Genomic DNA, 18516 nt, shown 5'->3' on the forward strand with positions numbered 1-18516 from the left:
AATATGTGGGGGAAGGGGAAAAATATGGATTGAAGGAAAAAATGAATAATATACAATTAAGCTGTTTTATTTAAGAAAGAGCTTGTTTTTCCCTTTTTAAAATGGATAATGGCAAGTATCAAATTTTTAGGCTGTTTCGATTCCATGGATTATACTTAAGAAGTATGTACTTTTTGTAATGTTAACTTATGACATGCTGAAAGTTAAACCTTTTAAATTATTTCAATGTGTGATTAAAAATGTTAAATGTTGAAGGCAGGTCAAGATGTCAGAGGAGTAAGGTCCTCACCTCACCTGTCCCCACCAACATACCTGGATAACTTTCAAACCATCCTGAACACCTACGAATTCAACCTGAGATTTGAAGCGAGAATGGCCATAAAGCTACAGAGAGAAGGGTTTTTGCTTCTCACAGGGTAGGAAGGCAGAAAAAAATAAAAATAAAAAAGAATCAAGTTGCGGAGGGGCCCCACGAGCTGCTGGGCTAAGGTGGGTGGCGAGAACCTCAAGACAGGAAAGCCCAGCCTTGGAGAAGTGGGAACCTTAAAAATCCACATGGATTCTTCCTGGACAGAGAATGCTCAGGAGAGAAATCGGGCAGAACTGCAGGAGGAGCAGGGACACCTCCAGTCTCCCGGGGTCACTAATAGAGGAGGGGTGCCTGGGGGAGAGCGCACTGCACACCATGGCCGATCTCCATAAAGGGCTGGAACCGCAGCCAGCGGGGCCTCAGGGAGAAGTCGGTGGGTCAGGCTGGGGCTCCCGGCATAGGGGGCTGCATCCTGCTGTCTTCAGGACCCCTGGCCTGGGAGTGATTCCAGCAGCACAGGCCTCGGATGCCAGGGTGCCCGGGGACACAGTCCACGATCCAAGCAAAACTCAATGAAATAGAGACCAGAAGAACTGTAGAACAGATCAACAAAATCAGGAGCTGGTTCCTTGAAAGTATTAATAAGATAGATAAAACATTAGCTGACTTATTAAACAGAAAAGAAAAAAGACTCAAATTGATAAAATCACAAATGAAAGAGGAGAGATCACAGTCAATACAAAGGAAATACAAATAAAAACGTATTATAAGCAGCTATATGCCATAAATTACACAACCTAGAAGAAATGGATGCATTTCTGCAAAAGCACAAATACCAAAACTGGAACAGGAAGAAATAGAAAACGTAAATAGGCCAATAACCAGGGAAGAAGTTGAAGCAGTCATCAAAAACCTCCGAAGACATGAAAGTCCAGGGCCAGATGGCATCCCAGGGAATCCTATCAAACAATTAAAGAAGATATAATACCTATTCTACTAAAGCTGTTACAAAGGATAGAAAGGGACGGAATACTTCCAATTCATATTATGAGGCCAGCATCACTGTGGTTCCAAAACCAGACAAAACCCCACCAAAAAGGAGAATTACAGACCAATATCCCTGATTAAGATGGATGCAAAAATTCTCAACAAGATACTAGCCAAAAGGATCCAACAGTACATTAAGAAGAGTATTCACCACGACCAAGTGGGATTTATCCCTGGGATACGAGGTTGGTTCATCACTCATAAAACAATCAATGTGATAGATCACATTAACAAGAGAAAAAACAAGAACCATATGATCTTCTCAATAGATGCAGAGAAAGCATTTGACAAAATACCGCATCCATTCCTGATCAAAACTCTTCAGAGCGTAGAGTTAGAGGGAACATTCCTCAGCATCTTAAAAGGCACCTATGAAAAGCCCACAGCAAATATCATTATCAATGAGGAAAAACTGAGGTCCTTTCCTCTAAGATCAGGAACAAGACAGGGATGTCCACTCTCACCACTGTTATTCAACATAGTACTAGAAGTCCAAGCGTCAGCAATCAGACAATGAAAAGAATTAAAAGGCATTCAAATTGGCAAAGAAGAAGTCAAACTCTCCCTCTTTGCCGATGACATGCTACTGTACATAGAAAACCCAAAAGACTCCACCCCAAGATTGCTAGAACTCATACAAGCAATTTGGCAGTGTGGCAGGATACAAAATCAATGCCCAGAAATCAATGGCATTTCTCTACACTAACAATGTGACTAAAGAAAGAGAAATTAGTCATCCCATTTACAATTGCACCCAAAAGCATAAGATACCTAGGAATAAACCTAACCTATAGAAGGTAAAGGATCTATATCCTAAAAGCTACAGAACACTTCTGAAAGAAAATCGGGAAGACGGAAAGAGATGGAAAATATTCCATGCTCATGGATTGGAAGAATTAATATTGTGAAAATGTCTATGCTACCTAGGGTGATTCACATTCAATGAAATCCCTATGAAAATACCATGGACTTTCTTCAGAGAGTAGGAACAAATCATCTTAAGATTTGTGTGGAATCAGGGATCCCTGGGTGGCGCAGCGGTTTGGCGCCTGCCTTTGGCCCAGAGCGTGATCCTGGAGACCCGGGATCGAGTCCCACGTCGGGCTCCCGGTGCATGGAGCCCGCTTCTCCCTCTGCCTGTGTCTCTGCCTCTCTCTCTCTCTGTGACTATCATAAATAAATAAAAATTTAAGAAAAAAAAAAGAAAAGATTTGTGTGGAATCAGAAAAGACCCCAAATAGCCAGGAGAATATTGAAAAAGAAAACCAGTGCCAGGGGCATCACAATGCCGGATTTCAAGCTATATTACAAAACTGTGATCATCAAGACAGTGTGGTACTGGCACAAAAACAGACACATGGATCAATGGAGCAGAATAGAGAACCCAAAAATGGGCCCTCAACTCTATGGTCAGCTAATATTCGATAAAGGAGGAAAGACTATCCACTGGAAAAAGACAGACAGTCTCTCCAATAAATGGTGCTGGGAAAATTGGACAGCCATGTGAAGAAGAATGAAACTAGACCATTCTCTTACACCAGATACAAAGATAAACTCAAAATGTATGAAAGATCTAAATATGAGACAAGAATCCATCGAAATCCTAGAGGAGAACACAGGCAACACTTGTTGAACTTGGCCACAGCAACTTCTTGCAAGATACATCTATGAAGGCAAGAGAAACAAAAGCAAAAGTGAACTACTGGGACTTAATGAAGATAAAAAGCTTCTGCACAGCAAAAGAAACAGTCAACAAAACTAAAAGACAACCTACAGAATGGGAGAATGAGAAAATGCTCCGCATCACTTGCCATCAGGAAAGTACAATCATAATCACAATGAGATACCACCTCACACCAGTGAGATTGTTGAAAATTAACAAGACAGGAAATAACAAATGTTGGAGAGGATGTGGAGAAAGGGGAACCCCTTTGCACTGTTGGTGGGAATGTGAACTGGTGCAGCCACTCTGGAAAACTGTGTGGAGGTTCCTCAAAGAGTTAAAAATAGAGCTACCCTATGACCCAGCAATTGTACTACTGGGGATTTACCCTAGAGATACAAATGTGATGAAAGACCGATTCACCTGCACCCCAATGTTTATAGGAGCAATGTCCACAATAGCCAAACTGTGGAAGGAGCCTCGGTGTCCATCGACAGATGAATGGATAAAGAAGATGTGGTCTCTATATACAATGGACTATTACTCAGCCATTAGAAAGGACGAATACCCACCATTTGCTTTGATGTGGATAGAACTGGAGGGTATTATGTTGAGTGAAGTAAGTCAATTGGAGATGGACAAACATCATATTATTTCACTCATACAGGGAATATAAAAAATAGTGAAAGGGATTAAAGGGGAAAGGAGAGAAAATGAGTGGGAAAAATTAGAGAGGGAGACAAAGCATGAGAGACTCCTAACTCTTGGAAATGAACAAGGGGTAGTGGAAGGGGACGTGGGCAGGGGAATGGGATGACTGGGTGACAGGTCCTGAGGAGGGCACTTGACAGAATGAGCCCTGGGTGTTATAGTATATGGTGGCAAATCGAACTCCAATAAAAAATATATATAATATATATAAATAATATATATAAATGTATATATACATTATATATTTATATATAATATGTAAATATATATAAATTATATAAAAATTATATATATATATATATATAAATTATATATATATATATATAAACTTTAAATGTCAAGTTAAATAAATGCAAGGAAATATGTGATAATTCCACTTTTGTTTTATGGAGTGAAAGTCCACAGGTTTACAGTCCCGGGTGGAGAGGACCAGGATTATAGGGTGGATTCCCTGAGGTCATAGAGAAGCAGTGCTGAGCCACCTCTGCTTTTGGTTCAGGTCGTGACCCCAGGGTCCTGGGATCAAACATTACATTGGGCTCCCTGCTTGGCTGGAAGTCTGCTTCTCACTCTGCCCCTCTCCTTCTAATCTCTCTCTCTTTCTCTCTCTCTCTCCCTCTCTTTCCCTCAAATACATACATAAAATATTTTTTAAAAAAGACACAGTGAAAAAAAAGACAGTGATTGTGTTATTGAACAGTGATTACTAAGGCATTAGAATGTTCTGCTAAAATCCACTCCTCGGGAGCTACTAAAAAGTCTAGAATATATAAGTGAATAAGGGAGGAATATCTAAGCAACAAGACAGTGAAAATAATCACCTGAAGGGATATCACAGGATTTGACTGTATAGCAATTTTAAACTTCTATATGTCAAAAAAAAACCCTGTCAACTAAAATGAAACATTAGTAATCATAATAGTTTTCAAACCTTTTCTTACAAATTCCTAAAACTGCCCTGAAAAACTTCATACATTTTACACATTGTAAAAATGGCTTTTGGGGTAGCCTGGGTAGCTCAGTTGGTTAAGGGTCTGCCTTCAGCTCAGGTTATGATACCAACGTCCTTGGATTCAGCCCCACATCAGATTCCCTACTCAGTGGAAAGCCTGCTTCTTCCTCTCCTCTGCATGCTGCTCCCCTGCTTATGCTCTCTTCCTCATCAAGTAAATAAATAAAATCTTTTAAACTTAAGATGAAACATGTCGAAAGCCATTTTTTGAAATTTTTAAAGTTTAAATACTTGAAAAGGATGTATTTTGTTGGTATATGGCAAATATTGACATTTAATTATATGCATATTATGCCATTCTTTTAAGTGTATAAAATGAATTCTAGATCCTCTAGTGATATGAAAGAAATATACCATCATTCTTAAATTTGAGCAAAATCTCTGACAGCTGGACGATATGTTTTTCTTTCTTCTGTGTTTGTTTTTCACTTCTCCATACAATTTAACATAATTTATATTTTGCTTAAATGTCTTTTATTGACTATCCTATCATATTTCTCTGTCATAAAATATGCATGCAAATTGTTCAAAACATAAAAATGCATTAAAACTATTACTAAATAAATATGATAACTGTATTGGAAATACATCACTTGATAAACTTGATGTATGGATGAAGATTCTTTTCCATTTAGTCTATGCATCCACAAATGAACATTGCTTAATGCTAGATTGTGATAGAGTTCAACATTGAATCTATTCTTATTTTAGCTTTTTATAGCTGGAGCACTAAAATGTCTTGGTGTATATGGGCTGACTTTTATTATAGAGATACTTAGTTTTGTGGATATCTTGAGTTATATGCTCCAAATCACAAAATAATCCATCATTATAAACTATTTTCAAGGATCTATTTTCTGACTGATTCAATTTTGTTAAAAGCAAAAATTGGAATCACGCTTGCTGTGGGGTTTGTTACCAAGCCAGGAAAGTCATTTACTCTCTCAATTTCTGGGAGATATTTAAGAAAAACGACTTTATCAGGATTAAAAAGTGAAAAGGTTAAAAAAATACTTTAAAAAGATGAAATCATAATTCTCATACATTTATAAAATGAAATTTATTTAAAATTCTTAATTTATCCTTACAGTGAAACTAGTAAGACATTGCAATGAATTCAAGGGAAATTACAAGAAAAGAGACTTTTTAAAGATCAGGAATATTGGCAGAAAAGTGCAATCGAATGCACAACGTTTGGCCTCTTCCATTTGGAGGAGAAAGTCAGTTGCCTTTACACAGGAAGGTGGAGCTTACAGTGCTATAGGCAGGGAGGATTTTGCTGGGCAATCAGTTGCCTTCAATCTGCTGGAATGTAAAATAACTCATGCCAGAGGAAAGCAGAATTGGATACACTGAAAATGTGTGCTCTAGAATCTAGACAAATGCATACTTCCCCACTGAAACAAATTTTCTTTGATGACTATCTTTGTTTCTTTTCTTCCTTTCTTTTAATTTAAATTCAATTAGCCAACATGTAATACATCATTAGTTTCAGATATAGAGTTCATTAATTCATCAGTAGCATATAACACCTAGTGCTCATCAATCACATATTTCCTCCTTCACGCCCATCACCCAATTACCCTATCCCCCACCCACCTCCCTGCCAGCACCCCTCAGTTTGTTTCCTTTTTTTAAAGATTTTATTTATTTATTCATGAGAGACACAGAGAGAGAGAGAGAGGGGCAGAGACACAGGCAGAGGGAGAAGCAGGCTTCATGCAGGGAGCCTGATGCGGAACTTGATTCCAGGACCCCGGGATCATGACCTGAGCCAAAGGTAGATGCTCAACCACTGAGCCACCCAGGTACCCCTTCAGTTTGTTTCCTATTGTTAAGAGTTTTTTTATGGTTTGTCTCCCTCTCTTACTTCTTCCCATTCAGTTTTCCCTCCTTTGCCCTATGATCTGTGCTATTTCTTACATTCCACATATAAGTGAAACCATATGATAATTATCTTTCTCTGATTGACTTACTTTACTGAACATAATACCCTCCAGTTCTGTCCATGGTGATGTAAGTGGTAAGTATTCATCTTTTTAAATGATTGAGTAGTATTTGATTCTCTCTCTCTCTCTCACTTTCTTTATCCATTCATCTGTTGATGGACATCTCAGCTCTTTCCACAGTTTGGCTATTGTGGACATTGTTGCTATAAACACTGGGGTGCAGGTGCCCCTTTGGATCATTATATTTATATGTTTAGGGTAAATACCCAGTAGTGCAATTGCTGGTCATAGGGTAACTCAATTTTTAGGTTCTTAAGGAACCTCCATACTCTTTTCCAGAGTAGCTGTAGCAGCTTGCATTCCTACCAACAGTGCAAGAAGGTTTCCCTTTCTCTTGCATCTTTACCAACATCTGTTGTTTCCTGTGTTGTTAATTTTAGCCATCCTGACAAGTGTTAGGTGGAATCTCATTGTGATTTTGTTTGTATTTCCCTGATGAGGAGTGATGTTGAACATTTTTTTCAAGTTTTTGTTAGCCATGTGTAGGTCTTCTTTGGATAAATGTCTGTTCATGTCTTCTGCATTTCAAATTTCAAAGTATTGTGTTCTGAAAACATGCAGGGAATAATCTTTATCTTTTGGTAGCAGTTGAGACTTCATTTGTGAACCCACATGTGATCTATTCTGGAGAATGTTACATGTGCACCTGAGAAGAATGTGTATTCTGTTGCTTTAGGATGGAATGCTCTGTACATATCTTTTAAGTCCATCTGGTCCTGTGGGTCATTCAAAGCCCTTGTTTCCTTGTTGATCTTCTACTTAGATGATTTGTCTATTGCTGTGAGTGGGGTTTCAAGTCCCTTACTATTATTGTAGTATTATCAATGTGTTTCTTTAATTTTTTATTAATTGGTTTATTTAATTGGGGGCTCTCTAGTTAGAAGCATAAATATTTACACTTGTTAGATCTTCTTGTTGGATAGACAAGGTCCATGAACATGATAAATGGTTCTCTATTCCCTCACTTTCAGCCTGAAGGTTTCTTTGGGTCCAAAATGTATCTATTATAGACAGCATATCAGTGGGTCTTGCTTTTTTATCTAATCTGATACCCTGTGTCTTTTGATTGGAGCATTTAGCCCATTTATGTTCAGAGTAGCTATTGAAAGATATGAATTTAGTGCCATTGTATTACCTGTAAAATACCTGTTTCTGCAGATTGTCTCTGTTCTTTTCTGGTCTATGTTACTTTTGGCTTCTCTCTTCACTTACAAGATCCCCTTTAATTTTTCTTGCATGGCTGCTTTAGTGATGACAAATTCTTATAGCTTCTGTTTGTCCTGGAAACCCTTTATCTCTCCTTCTATTCTGAATAACAGTCTTGCTGGATTAAGTATTCTTGGCTGCCTATTTTTCTTGTTTAGTATCCTGAATACATCATGCCAACTCTTTCTGGCCTGCCAGGTCTCTGTGGACAGCTCTGCTGACAGTCTAATGTTCCTACTTTGTAGGGTAAAGACCTCTTGTCTCCAGCTGCTTTCAGAATTTCCTCTTTATCTCTGAGATTTGCAAGCTTCACTATTACATGTTGGGGTATCGATATATTTTTGTTAGTTTGAAGGGGAGTTCTCTGTGTCTCCTGGACTTGAATGCCTATTTCCTTCCCCAGATTAGGGAAGTTATCAGCTAGAATTTGCTCAAATATACCTTCTGCCCCCTTCACTTCTCTCCCTCTGGGACTCCAGTAATTCTAATATTGTTTTTGCTTTATGGTATCACTGATTTCTCAAATCCTCCACTCATAATTGTTTATCTCTGTTTTGCTCAGTTTCTTTTTCTCCATAATTTTATCTTCTGTATCACTAATTCTGTCTTCTGCCTCATTTATCCTAGCAGTAAGAGCCTCCATTGTTGATTACATCTCAGCAATACCCTTTTTTATTTCAACCTAATTAGATCTTAGTTCTTTTATTTCTCCAGAAGTGGATTCTCTAAGTGTCCTCTATGTTTTTTTTCAAGCCCAGCTAGTATCTTTATAATCGTTCTCAATTCTAGCTCTGACATTTTACCAATATCCAAATTTACTAAGTCTCTGGCAGTGAGTACTGCCTCTTGTTCTTTTTTTTTTTTTTTCTGGGAATTTTTCCTTCTGGTCCTTTTGTTCAAAGTAAAATATATGAACAGGAGAACAAAAAAAGAAATAAAAAAAATAACAGCCATGATCCTGGCAAAATATACACTAGGCAAATCAGAGGAGGTCAAAAACCAAAAAAAGAAAAAAGAGAGAATATAACTAAACAGGTAGACAGAACATGGTGATACACTTGGTCCTGGGTGGTTTTGGTCTGTTTGTCAGAAACACTTGATTCCAAAATTGTAAAGAAAGAAAAACATATATATACAAAAATAAAACGAATACAGTAAAAAAAAAGCCAAAAAGGAAGAATATGTCTATAAAATGTAAATTTTAAAATGAAAATTTTAAAAAGACTTAAAAAGAAGAGTTGAATAAGTAAGATAGTTGAAAGGGAAAAAAATGAAAATTTTGAACTGGAAGATTAAGAATTCCGAGAAAAAACCCCTCAAATTCTATATACTATTTTCTCTTAGCACAGGAGTTTTTCAGTTCTGTGTGCTTTGTGAACTTACTATTAGCCCAGTGTTCCTGCTGATCTGGGGGAGGGGGCACTGATTTTCAGGTGTCCTTGCTTAGGCAGAATTATACTGCCCCTTGCCAGGGGTCCGGGCTGTGTAAACTGCTTCTGGTTGTTCTTTGTGGCTTTTGTTCCCTGAAAGCTTTATGAGAGTGGTTTTAGAGGATGAAAAAAAATGGTGACACCCCGATATTCAGCTCTGGAGCTGAAGGATGACAGCTCCCACTCTTCAGTACACCTTCAGGGAAAAGCAATCACTGTTGTGTGCTCCAAACTCTGCAGACTGCTACAGTGCATACCCCTCACCAATCCTCCCAGGAGTGGGGGTGGGTTTTACCGCAGAAGGCTGTTTTCTGGGCTCTTGCTCTGGGAGCAGTTCCCTGATGGTACACATACCCACACTAGGGGAAGGAGCAGAGTCCTGCAGTGGTTTTGCTGCTTCTTTGGCCCCTGATCTGAGAGCATTTGCCCGATCATGCTGTGGTTCACAGTTTATGGCAACACCAAGCTGAAAGCCCACTCCTAGGTTCACTTGTTGCAGCTGCTCCAATGCTTGGGAACTTGGCCACACTCAGGCCCCTCCATTCTTTTTGTGACCTCAGGGATCCTGAGACCACACTGTCCCAGGTAGGATTCCATCCCTGCTTCACCCCCCCCCCCCCCAACACCTTTCAAGCAGGGACTTCCCTCACAGGAGCAGATTTCTAAAAGTTCTGATTTTGCATTCCACTGCTCTATCTCTTTCTGGCTGCCAGCTTTCAGAGGCTCCCTTACCCCAGGTTTATCTTCTGATATTTTCCCTCAGATTCACTTCTCTGCATCTCCTACCTTATAACAAGTGGTCAATTTTCTATTTGTAGAATTGCAGCAATTTGTTTCTTAGATCTCAGGTTGAATACATAGGTGTTCAGAATGATTAGATAGATTATCTAGCTGAATTCAAGGGATCAGATGAAACCACGGTCCTCTATTCTTCCATCTTCACTCTTCTCAACTATTCTTGTTTCTTTTTCACTTTTAGGCTCCTAATAAAGGGTTGGGAAAATTGAAACATTAATCTCAAAACACCTTTTCTAATACTTTTGCAAAATAAGTATTATTTTTGATAAAATACTTTTATCATATACTTTACATATATACATACACACACATGCACACATGTATATATATATATAATATATATATATATATATATTTTTTTTTTTTTAAGTTGACTCCAAGCCCAGCATGGAACTCAACACAGGGCTTGAATTCATGACCTTGAGATCAAGACCTGGACTGAGATCAAGAGTTGGACGCTTAACCAACTGACTCACCCAGGTGCCCCTACATATATTTTTTGTCAAAACTTTGAAGCTGTAGATTTAAATTACTCCATCTATGCAAAATGACTGTCACATTAATGTCAATTTGTTAGAATATTGTTTTTGCATGCAAATAAATTAGTTAACATACATGTTGAGGAATATTACCAAAAATGTTGGGAAATAAATATGGAACCTGTTTTTGAGGATAGATTACTAATAGCAGTCAAGATTAAAACAATGCTGATTAAACATTAATCAATTATCCATTCTATTAGGTAATAAATAAAAGTTAACAATGTTGTTTAGCATCACTTAATTTGTAATAATGAAATGTTATATGTAGTTAGACTTACACATATGGATGAGGAGCATAGGAGAAACTTTGATATCCCTTCCATAAATGTGTAGGCAAACATGCACTAAAGTCTAGTGTTTGGCTTAAATTAAAATTAAACAAGCTTTTTAAAATTATTATTAAACAAGAATCACTTTTTAAAATTTTGGAAAAGAAAAAAAATAAAATTTTGGAAAAGAAATCCATTAATTTTTTTTGTATAACATGACAAAATTTTCTTTGATTCTTACTCCTTGTATATAGTTTTTGGTTTTTTGTTAATAAAAGGCAGAACATATTGAACATTCTTTTTTTAAAAAATTATTTATGATAGTAACACAGAGAGAGAGAGAGGCAGAGACACAGGCAGAGGGAGAAGCAGGCTCCATGCACCGGGAGCCCGACGTGGGATTCGATCCCGGGTCTCCAGGATCGCGCCCTGGGCCAAAGGCAGGTGCCAAATGGCTGCACCACCCAGGGATCCCTGAACATTCTATCTAACATATAAAGGTGAGATATAACTGGAATAAATATTTCATGATTTTGTTTGACCACATAGATTTGATTTCTTTACTGAATGTTACATTGAAAGAAAGCACATCAAATATTTATTTGCCTGTCTTGCATATCTAGAAAAAATTTGATAATCTTGAAAATTTGATAATCTTGAATAAGATATATTTTTAGAATCGGATATTCTCTTTGGTCTCACAGGACCCTAGCTCAGGAGCTATGCATCCTTTAACAAGAATGGTCGGGGGCAAGACTCTGAAAAGGATGAGGTCACTGCCACTACTGCACTACAGAGAGACTGAATTTGGAACCTCCTAACAAAGAACACAGTCTCAGCTTATAGGGACAGTGTCACCAGTGACAGCGCTGTGCATAAGAGCAGGAAGGCAAAGTCTTATGCAGGCTTAAGGTGTTTTAGCAGCTTTTGAAGGATGATATTTAGATAGGTCTCTTAGTTTGGTTGTCTTTTACACTCTTTTAAGCAACTGGGCTTGGGTGAGGCACAGACCCTGCTTTTGTATTTGGGGAAGGCATTGTAGAAGGAGATCCTATCTGAACCAGCTATAGAGACTTGAGGAAGAGCTTGCGAATTTATAGAGCTTACAAAGTTGTTACCTTGTAGCTTTCTGTACCCATGTTCTCCCCAGAAAAGCAATGCTTACCCCCAGGATTAGTTTAAAGGCCTCTGAGAAGAGGGAGCAAAATGCAGTTTAGACCTGTGCTTATAACCCACGTGGCCACAGCCTCCTAGACCTTGTACATCAGGATCACCTAGGCCCTCACTTGAAATTCTTGGGACCCATCTTAAACCTACTGGCTCAGTAACATGAGGAGTCAGGTCCTTCGCTGGCTGCTGAACAGATTTCTCAATTGGTGGAGAATTTTAGGGGCTGTGGGGGCTAGTGATAGGTTTCATCAAGAAAATGTTCAAAGAACTGAATCCAAAATCTTACATATAGGGGATCCTTGGGTAGCTCAGTGGTTTAGTGTCTGCCCAGGGTGTGATCCTGGGGTCCTGGGATTGAGTCTCACATCAGGCTCCCTGCATGGAGCCTGCTTCCCCCTCTGCCTGTCTCTGCCTCTATCTCTGTGAATAAATAAATAAAATCATGAATAAATAAATAAAATCTTTAAAAAAAACCCAAAATAAACCCCTTACATACGACATACACTTCATGAAAAGAAGAATCAACACCTTGAGTTTCTTTTTATTTGACTTGCACTTTTCCCCAATCCTCCTACTACATGATGATTGAGCACTTTACACATCAACTGACCATTATTTTTGAGCTACCTCATAGGGACACTGCTTACTTGACAAATATTTAATTTTGGCAATGTTTTGGCAATTATTTGAATATATTTTATTGCACTTTGTCCTTATTATTTTATAAAATAGAGAGGAAAATGGAAACTTGAAAGAGCTATGGCAAGAGATGGTCTCACAAACAATGAAATCAACAAGAAGTTGGAAATCTGAAGGGCCCATCAGTTGTAATCATAATGGCTTTGACTTAGAGTTTATGCTCAATTGTTTGGAAAATATTCAAAATTAATGATTGTGTTCATAATGTCAAAAAAACACTTTGAAAATTGTGTCTAGTGGAAATTTTTGATTAGAAGTTTGTAATGTTCTTTATGTTTGAAAGTAGGAATCTGCATAGAAAAAAAAATCATGGGGGGATTCCTGGGTGGCTCAGCAGTTTAGCGCCTGCCTTTGGCCCAGGGTTTGATCCTGGAGTCCCGGGATCGAGTCCCATGTCGGGCTCCCTGCATGGAGCCTGCTTCTCCCTCTGCCTGTGTCTCTGCCTCACTCTCTCTCTCTCTCTCTCTCTGTGTCTCTCATGAATAAATAAATAGAATCTTTAAAGAAAATCATGGAAAGCAATATGAGTATTAAAATATTAAAAATGGTTATTTCTAGGTAGTGGGACTACTCTCAGCTATATTTTCTAAACATCCTCTGAAGAGTATGAAAAATATTAGAATCCAATAAAACAGTAAATGTTATTCTTAAGGGGGGGAGAAAGAAAACTCCTAGTAACTTGTAAACATGAATGAATAACTAATGCTATTCACAGCAAGATAGTGCTTTTTCCTGAGACTGTCCCAGCTTGTCAAAATACCTTTTGAAATGTGGCATTTGGAGCGTAGCATAACTTCTGATGCAATTGATCCACTGGGGAGTATGGGGAGATTGGATGGAAATCAGAGAATCTCAGAATCATTCAGATTGACACCTTCTCTGACACCTGTATCTCCAGTACCCATTAGTCTTCATTTGCTGCTCTGAGAGAATTTCAGTTGTATGAAGGCAGCAGTTATCCTGCATCCCATCTTTATTTTTTCCTAAAATTTACTGATATTTATAATGCACCAGGCACTCTGATATACCAGAGGCTCTTTCACATAATTTAATTTTTTTTTCTTTTTCAGAATGCAGACTATTCTTTCAGTCATTCCACTTAGGACTTGGTGCTGGGTGCTGTCATGATCTTAGATACTCTTCTATCTCTGTGTTGTGATGTGTTGATGTTCTTTGACATGTGATGACCCAAATGAACACAGAAGTGGCCTTGCCATGCTGAGTACAAAGGAAAAGGGGCCTTCATTTCATCCCTGTAGTTGACACAGTTTCCATGACTTTGTTGTGAGACTATACCCATGCAGACCCCTACATGGAGTGGGTTTGCTGAGGGATGTGCTCAGTACATAGGTGTGATCTGAGCTGGTCATCTGCAGACAGATAAACACCTCAATATTTCTCTCTACTTCCAGTCTACCCTTCCTTCCCATCCTGAAGTCGCTATCAGAATTCTCTTTCTTAATACCTCCAAACTCTCCTCCACCCACCACCCGGTGTTCCCCAAGGGTCTTCCAGCTTTGACTGTTGTGTTCTTTGGAGACTTTGCCACTGGGGGCATTCTTCCTAGTTCATGGCTTAGCTCCAACCAACCTCCCTGCCTTCACATTCCTGCCAGCTATTTCCTGCTTCATGGCACAGTCATAGGGCAGCCGTTCTCCATGCAGGTGGGTGGGTGGTGTTTTAACCCTTAGACGGCATTTGGTCATGTGTGGAGGATGCCCGGTTGTCATAACTTGGGGAAGTTTCCACTACTGGAAACTAGTGAATAGGGCCAGGGATGCAGGTAAATATCCTACAATGAAGGATCATACTGCCTAGCGACATCTGGGTGGCTCAGTTGGTTAAGTGTCTCACTCTTGATTTCAGCTCAGGTTATGATCTCGGGGTCCTGAGATCAAACTGTACTTAAGATTCTCTCCCTCCCTCTCTCCCTCCTCCTCTGCTTCCTCACACCCCCCCATTCTCTCTCTCTCTCTGTCTCTCTCTCTCTCTCTCTCAAAAAAAAGGATTATCCAGCCTAAAGTATTGATTTTGTTGGAACTGAGAAACCTTGCCCTAAGGGAATGAAGAGTAAAAAATTAATAGATATAAAGTGCTCAGGAGATCTCTGGGCCACCAGTGCGCCCTCAATAAATTCTAGCTATTATGGGGATGGTCTGAACAATGGGGGTCCTTCTCAGAACACTTACCCCATTATTCCAAATTGCAAAAGACACTCAGTTTCACATCTAATGCACCTGCATAGCATGCGAACCTCATGTGGACATGATTCACCCTTGTGCCCAGGCAGCACTTACACATGAAGGTGGAACAATGGGAAGAGCATGATGATGACCACTCCCTCCCCCCAGTCCTTGAATTCTAAGGCTAAGAGGAAGAAAAGAGGTTGTTGGAGAGCATTTATGATTAATTTCACAAATTTAAAATTCCTTCAGATATGAATTTGAATTAGGTAATATAAAAAGAAGGCAATTACCTTATTCTATAAAGGAAGCACACATTGTCTTTTGTCTTTTTCGTGTATAAAGTTGGCTGTAATCTACAGAGGTGTGAAGATCCATTTCCACACCAGTAGCAGACCTTCTCAGTGAACTTGAAACTACTTAAAAGCAAGTAGTTGAACAAAAATCAAAATGATTGCAAATAATGCTTCAGTGAAGCTCAATTTTAAAGTAACCTTCTTCTTTTTTTCTGTAAACCTCCCCTCACCCCTTCTTAGCTTTTTGTTTCAGGAACCTGGCACCACCCTAAAGACAGGACAAAGGAGGCTGGCAGCAAGTACACAATTCTTGTCGAAACCACCTAGATCCTGTATTTCCCCTGTAATCACCCCCTCCCTGGCCCCCTCCTTCAGCCAGGCATGTAGTTTTTTGAAGGCTGTAGCCTGCTGCAGCCTCCTTTGACCAGCAAAGCAATAAAACTACTGTTCCTCTTTATCCCAAGTTCTGTCTTCGAGTTACAGTTTGGCTCTGGAGGAGAGTTCAGTTTTCAACAAGCCTTGAATGTGGGCGTAGAAGAAAAACCAGTAAAATGAGGTCTTATCCTACACTTGCACCTCTTCAGGGTGTCTGTGGAAGCGTGTGATCCTCAGCAGTGTCTCAGGGGCTCCACTCACCCCCAGCACAGTCAGCCTGTGTCTTTTGCACACTGAATGTAGCTTTTTCTTGGGAACCTGGGAAGTACTAACCTAAGGCAAGAATGAACAATTCATGGAGAAAGTGAAATAGTGGCCAAAACTTTAAAGAACAAAAATAGCTTTTCTTAAAAGTGTTTCTTTCAGAGTGTTTAGGGCTTTGGGAAATTTTAGTTCTTAAAAAAATACACAGTTGCTCATTTGGCCTTCAGGGTACCTGCGTGTTGTAGAGATGGGAAGGGTAGAAAGTGAATGCCTAGAGCCACCATTTCAGCGCTAAACTCCACTGAAGGCTAGGGTTGTGCTTCGTGGTAGGACGGCTGCCAAAATGGAAACGTGCTGTGCTTGACTCCAGAGGACTGTGTTGAAAGTCCTTCATAGAACCCTCTTGTTTCCCTGTGTGAAAGGGAGATTGTCCTGGTGTATGGCAGGTTGTCACATAAGTGATGTACTAGCTGTCCTGTTCCCAAACTGTAGCAAAGCACAGAGCTGTAAAGTCCATGTGGGCCACACAGCAGTGTGCCAGACAGGCTCCCTGGCACCTCTGGCAGACTGTCAGGAAAGTCGGTGGATCCCAGAACCGACCCGGGTGAGGTCTCTCACGGAGGGTGCATCACTTGCCCCTTCAACTCTCATCCTTTGGTGCACCTTTTAGGAATAGCTAAATCTCACCTGATTTAGGAGCCCGGATAGTGCTTCGTATGTTTGAGCAGACTCTGAAATGCAGTTAAAAGCTACCAAGGAGAGGGGAAGCCCGCACCGACAGGAAGCGCAAGTACGACCAGAGCTTCCAATCGCTGCTTTGCCGAGAAGTTTCTTAAGGGGGACAGCTCCGGAGACCCCGCGCCCCCGCGCCCCGACTCTTCAAGCGCTCTCAGCAGTGTGTTCAGAAAGCAATAAAGGACACCTGCACCCCGATGTTTCTAGCAGCCATGTCCACAATAGCCAAACTGTGGAAGGAGCCTCGGTGTCCATCGAAAGATAAATGGATAAAGAAGATGTGGTTTATGTATACAATGGAATATTCCTCAGCCATTAGAAACGACAAATACCCACCATTTGCTTCAACGTGGATGGAACTGGAGGGTATTATGCTGAGTAAGTAAGTCAATCGGAGAAGGACAAACAGTGTATGTTCTCACTCATTTGGGGAATATGAATAATAGTGAAGGGGAATATAAGGGAAGGGAGAAGAAATGTGTGGGAGATATCAGAAAGGGACACAGAACATAAAGACTCCTAACTCTGGGAAACGAACTAGGGGTGGTGGAAGGGGAGGAGGGCGGGGGGTGGGGGTGAATGGGTGACGGGCACGGAGGGGGACACTTGACGGGATGAGCACTGGGTGTTATTCTGTATGTTGGTAAATTGAACACCAATAAAAATTAATTTATAAAAAAAATAAAATAAAATAAAAAGAAAGCAATAAAGGAGAAGGAGATTCCCCTTGAAGGACTGGAATTCATGGGCCATGGCAAAGAAAAGCCTGGAAGCTCTTCTTGAACTTGACAGTCAACTTGAAACTAGACTCCTCCAATCAGGAAATTGAGGACACTGGATCTCATCAATTAAGGCCGCGAAAATAGCCATTGCTTTGATGAGGAGTTTAGGAGGGAGTTTTCTTTTCTCCTTGATTTCCTCTCACTTGTAAAAGATGATGAACCATCACTCTTTGCTTTGAGATGATTTCTCACTCGTGCTGTGGCATCTTGCAGGAACCTCACCTGCTAAAACTGAATGATTTCTTGGGATTATGGTTGCAATACTTGGTCTAGGATCAGCTTTAAATATCCTTTGTGTGTAAATACTGATAAACTTGTCAGGATGATCAAGGATGCCTGACCTCTTGAGTTTGCTTCAAATGACATTAGATAGATTGTACTAGGGTTATTATTATTCATGGAAGCAACTGGTTAGGATCTCTCTTCTCTCATGGAGCCAAGGCTCTGAAAAGGGATTCCAGCACAAGGGCACAAGGGTTTTAATCAGTGCTTGGGGGACAGTTTTATTTTTATGTAACAACTTTTAAGATTGCTGGTGGACTGGGTTAGCCAAGAGGAAGACAGCCTTAAGAGTTCCTTGCCTTAAGAAAAGGTGTCAGATTTCTGATTAAGGTGTGAAAGCTTGAAGAATGTTGCAGTACACACACCATTTCAGAGCTCATAGTATAGTTTAGGAGTTAAGATCCTTGGAGTAACAATGGAAGAAGATCCTAAATTGCAGAGATTTGCTGTTCCCAGCTTTCAGCCCAAGTCAATTAATTAGGTCTACCTATATTACCATAAAACTGCCAAAATGCTGCATCTGGTTAAATGGGACAAGAGTTTGTTTTATTTGCCTTGTGTACCCACCCTGCCCTGCAATGTCTGTAATCATGAAGACAGAATAAATTGTAACATTTAGTTTCAAAAAAAAAAAAAAAGCTACTATGTGAAAAGTGATTCTTATTTTATTGCAATATATCCACTCAAGAAAGTCGTTGAAGTGATAGCACATCCTCTCTAAGTGTCTGGGCTG

The 18516-nt window shown here is 39.7% G+C and overlaps 1 pseudogene; it reads left to right on the top strand.

The window, feature by feature from the left end:
* The first annotated feature begins 685 nt into the window (after positions 1-685).
* LOC129510221 (TP53-regulated inhibitor of apoptosis 1-like) lies at positions 686-17502 on the top strand (annotated as a pseudogene).
* The last annotated feature ends 1014 nt before the right edge of the window (positions 17503-18516 follow it).

This window comes from Nyctereutes procyonoides, unplaced genomic scaffold (genome assembly GCF_905146905.1).
Source record: "Nyctereutes procyonoides isolate TBG_1078 unplaced genomic scaffold, NYPRO_anot_genome, whole genome shotgun sequence".
NCBI classification, from domain to species: Eukaryota; Metazoa; Chordata; class Mammalia; order Carnivora; family Canidae; genus Nyctereutes; species Nyctereutes procyonoides.